Below are 5421 nucleotides of genomic sequence, written 5' to 3' on the forward strand. Positions count from 1 at the left end.
AAAAATGACGTATTTAAGACAAATAATACGTCTTTGTTCTACACGCTATATAATCTTGTGCTGCTTTTCTTCATGCGCCGACGTTGCTACCATTAATGAGGTCCGGTGTCATCCGGTGTGGAAACACGAAGCTGTAAGTGTGATAACTTTTGAACCAGCAAAGAAGCGAGAGTTAATCTGATGATAACGATGATAATACAAGAGGATTTGGTTTCCTACGCTGCGTTACAAGGGATCATAAGACACCTGATCGGGGTCCCGATGGACAAAATGTCTTAGTTGTCACGGCTTCTATATGACGGATACAAACACTGGAACACACACACACACACACACACATAGCCGTCTTTCCTAAAAGGTCATGGGGAGATTTGAGTGACAGCTTTAGTCTTCCTATTATAATTTCCACGGAGGCTTCGTGGTCTGGGAAAGGAAGCGAGGAAACGAGGAAGCCATTCTTTGAAACGAATCACGTGCTCGTCACGCGCTCGCTCGTGCTGCAGCATTTGCTAATTTTAATGTCTCAGTCATCTCTTATCTTCTCTTGTTATTTTTACTGTGTTTTCAAATATTTCTACTTTTATTCTGAAATAATCTGCGTACATTTCCTTTCATTACTTTATATTTTTATGTACTTTTTGTTCTAGCACCTCTTTACTGTCCTGGAAGGAACACATTCCAAGGTATTAATCCATAATGAATCTATTATCCAATTAATCTACAGCTATTTTGGTAGTCTATTTGCCTTTTTTTTTTAAATATTTTGGGGATCAAACTACTATTTGTTTGTGTCATATTGATATGGTCCAGTTTGGGCAGGGGTGTCCAAAGTGTGGCCTGGGGGCCATTTGGGGCCAACAGCTGTTCTACAAAAACTACTATAACATAATAGAAAATAGAAAAAAACATCAACAGCATAAATGGAAAAATCAGCAGTAATTTTACAGGAAGTCAAAATATTAAGAGAAAATTTTTTTAAGAGAAAAACAATTTTGCAAGAATGACATAATATTGTCAAGGAAAAAAAACATAATTTCAGTATCACAAAGTTATTATTAACGTTATTTTTTTGTTGTAATATTATGTGAGACCAAAAATAATACAGTAAATAAAGTCGGATTTTTTTTTGGGAAAAGAGTCCAAATATTTTGGGGATGAAGTCACAAAAAGCCTAAATAGTTGGAAAATGTAAAAAAAAAAAAAAAAAAAATTCTCATTAGAGTACCTATTTTTCTGAATATTTTGTCTTTATTACTATAAAATGACAGCTGTTGAAACTATTTCCACTTTGACTTTACTGATGACGTTATTGCCATAATATTTTGACTTTATACTCAAAAAATGAAAAAAAATGTAAAAAAAAGAAAACCTTTTTTTCTCATCAGAGTACTTATTTTTCTGAATATTTTGTCTTTATTATCATAAAAATGAAACTATTTCCACTTTGACTTTACTGATGACTTTATTGCCATAATATTTTGACTTTATACTCATATTATAACTTCTTCCTCAACCTAATTTTCCAAATATTTTTAGTTTCTGGTAGTATTACAACAACAAAAAAATAATATTTCAACTCTGTTACTGTTTTATAGGATATTGTTTTTTTTGTAATATTAAAAACTTTTTTCTTGTAGCATTATAACTTTTTCTGCAATCAAGGTATTAATCCATAATTAATCCATTATTCAATTAATCTACAGCTATTTTGGTAGTCTATTTGCCTTTATTTAATATTTTGGGGATCAAACCACTATTTGTTTGTGTCATATTGATATGGTCCAGCTTGGGTAGGGGTGTCCAAAGTGTGGCCTGGGGGCCATTTGAGGCCAAAAGCTGTACTACAAATACAACTATGATATAATATAAAGGAGAATCAGCAGTAATTTTACAGGAAGTCAAAATACTAAGAGAAGAAAATTACAAGAAAAAGTTGTAATTTTGCAAGAACTATGTAATATTTTCGGGGGGAAAAAACATAATTTAGTTATTTTTTTGTTGTAATATTACATCAGACCAAAAATTATACAGTGAATAAAGTTGGAATTTTTTTGGGGGAAAGAGTCCAAATATTTTGGAATAAAGTCAGAATCACAGGAAGCCGAAATAGTTGGAAAATGTAAAAAAGAAAAACTTTTTTCCGTCATCAGAGTACCTATTTTTCTGAATATTTTGTCTTTATTATCATAAAATGACTTTATTGCCATAATATTTTGACTTTATACTCATATTATAACTTCTTCCTCAACCTAATTTTCCAAATATTTTTAGTTTCTGGTAGTATTACAACAAAAAAAATAATATTTCAACTTGGTTATTTTTTTTTATAGGATATTGTTTTTTTTTGTAACATTTTTTTGTAATATTAAAAAAAAAATTCTTGTAGCATTATAACTTTTTCCGCAACATAATTTTGCGAAAATTCCAACAGTATTTGTTGTTTTTGTTTGGTTCTCATAAGGACACAAATAAGGTTTTTTTTTTTATATTTTAATATTACACTACTAAAATGACAAAGTTTATTCTTGTAAAATTGCACCTTTTTCTAATTAGAAAATTGAGTATTTTGACTTTATAGTCACAAAATTACAGATGCTTTCATCCTTTTTTTGGTGAAGAATTTGTGTAATTATGGACCTTTGTATGTTGTACAGTTTCTCATAATACTCGGACTAAGATAACATATTTTTTCTTTCAACTTTATTTAACTAAAATGATATAATTTTTCCTCATAATTAACATTATTGTCTATGGATGAATAAAATAACAGCCGCAAATGGCCGCCGTACACTTTGGACACCCTATGTTGACTTCCAAGGGGTCCACAGTACCGGCTGAGCCTTGTTTTGGAAGTGGCCCCCCAACTGCGGGAAGAACGTGAAGAAAAACCATCTGGGATTTATGCTCTGAACCTTTCTAGATAACTTTAACCTCCTTTGGTGGAGCAAAGCCCCTTTTTCTGCAAGACGTCCTGACATTTAGCCGTGTCACTCGCGGGCTTTGCACTCCCGCCGCCCCGCCCGACACGCGCTCTCTCAAGACACCTGTCAATCAACACCACCATCGGTTCATCCTGCAAAGGCAAAGACCTTTCAGAGAAACCGTCAGACTCCAAAGTGGTTTCACTTTACAGCTGGGGTCTCAAACACGCTGCCCGCGGGCCAAATGTGGCCCGCAGGACACTAGTTTGAGGCCCCCGCCTTGATTATGAAAGTTTAATTAGTTAGTGCTGCCCGCGGAAGTTTGATATTTTTTTTGATATGACTATAAAGTCAAAATATTCATTCAAAAACCTGTATGCAATTTTACAAGAATAAACTTGTAATATTATGAGGAAAATATCATCATTTTAGTAGTGTAATGTTAAAATAAAAAAAAAGACCTTATTTTTCCTCATAGTATTACAAGTTAAAAATTTTTTAAACTTGTAATACTATGAGGAAAAATAAGGCCATTTTATTAGCAAAGAGTAGAAATATTTTTTCATAATAAATCATAATAATATGAGAAATAAAACAAAATAAAGTTGATAATTTGGGAAAATCAGCTCTATTATATTATGGGAATAAAATCAACAATAAATAAAAAAGTTGATACAATAATACACACTTTTAATTAGATTATTAATTAAATAATTAATCATGTAATACATTAATTGTATTAAATCATTTAATACATTAATTAATTAGATTATTAATTAAATAATTAATAATTTAATACATTGATTGTATTAAATTATTAATTATTCAATACATTAATTGTATTAAATTATTAATTATTTCATTAATAATCTAATTAAAAGTGTGTATTATTGTATCAACTTTTTTATTTATTCTTGATGTTATTAATTAAATAATTAATAATGTAATACATTAATTGTATTAAAACATTAAATACATTAATTAATTAGATCATTAATTAAATAATTAATAATTTTATACATTAATTGTATTAAATAATTAATAATTTAATACATTAATTGTATTAAATATTTTAATACATTAATTGTATTAAATAATTAATAATTTAATACATTAATTGTATTAAATATTTTAATACATTAATTGTATTAAATAATTAATAATTTAATACATTAATTGTATTAAATTATTTAATACATTAATTGTATTAAATATTTTAATACATTAATTGTATTAAATAATTAATAATTTAATACATTAATTGTATTAAATTATTTAATACATTAATTGTATTAAATTATTAATTATTTAATTTAAAAAGTTGATACAATAATACACACTTAATTAGATTATTAATTAAATAATTAATAATTTAATACATTAATTGTATTAAATAATTAATAATTTAATACAATAATTGTATTAAATAATTTAATACATTAATTGTATTAAATCATTAATTATTTAATTAATAATCTAATTAAAAGTGTGTGTTATTGTATCAACTTTTTTTTATTTATTGTTGATTTTATTCCCATAATATAATAGAGCTGATTTTCCCAAATTATCAACTTTATTTTGTTTTGTTTTTCATATTATTATGATTTATTATGAAAAAAAAAATTCTACTCTTTGCTAATAAAATGGCATTATTTTTCCTCAAAGTATTACGAGTTTAATCGAGTAAAATTGCGTCTTATTTTTACTTTATTATTGGAAATTAACATTTTTAAAATGATAAAAGTAGAAATAAAAATAATAAAAATATCTCAATTTTAAATACGCTGTAAAGTCTTATAATCTGTGTCGTTTAATAATAAATAAAATAAGTTAAATAACGGAGGACGTGTTGCCCATTTCACACACCTGCCACACAGCCGAGCAGGCCACGCCTCTTTTTGTCACCTTCCCCGCCACCACGTAACGACATGTCTGATCTGAATGTCACCGCCGAGGATGCCGTGAAAGCACACGTCACATCCCATCCTCATTAACCGGCTGCGGAGATACGATTCAGTCGCTCTGACAAATTACCCCTGGGCGCACCCCCACCTCCGGGCACGTGGTGGTATTTCCGCGTGTCGAGCAGGTTTGACCCGCCCTTTAACTCCAACCCCCTCTCCCACCCAAAAGCCCCTTTCCGGTTCTTTGTCTTGAAGGCAGGCAATGCAAAGTAGAACAGGAAGGTATTTTGTGTGGAAGAATGAAAAAAGAAGGTTAAGGAGCGCCGACGGTGTCTGACCTTTGACCCTGTGCTGGCATTTGCCTCTATAGAATTATGCATTCTTTTCAACATCACTTTTTTTCCCTTTAAATCCACTCTAATTTATTTTATTTTAATTATTCAAATTTAACTGAGGCATTGCTGAGAGAAAAAAAAACACTTTTTATGACTATTTCCTTCTTCACGTGACGAAAGCCCTCTTAAGCTAACAGCAGAGCTCTGGCGACATCTGCTGTTCATAAGTGAAAATTGCATGCACCGGATTAAATGCACCAA

General features: G+C 29.7%; 1 protein-coding gene across 1 annotated transcript in view; it reads right to left on the reverse strand.

The window, feature by feature from the left end:
- The window catches only part of atp7b (ATPase copper transporting beta), a 205825-nt gene that overhangs the window by 69558 nt on the left and 130846 nt on the right, over positions 1-5421 (reverse strand). The gene's annotated exons all lie outside the window — the stretch shown is intronic.

This window comes from Doryrhamphus excisus, linkage group LG15 (assembly GCF_037039965.1).
Source record: "Doryrhamphus excisus strain RoL-2023G ecotype Guam linkage group LG15, RoL_Dexc_Guam_v1.1, whole genome shotgun sequence".
NCBI classification, from domain to species: domain Eukaryota; kingdom Metazoa; phylum Chordata; class Actinopteri; order Syngnathiformes; family Syngnathidae; genus Doryrhamphus; species Doryrhamphus excisus.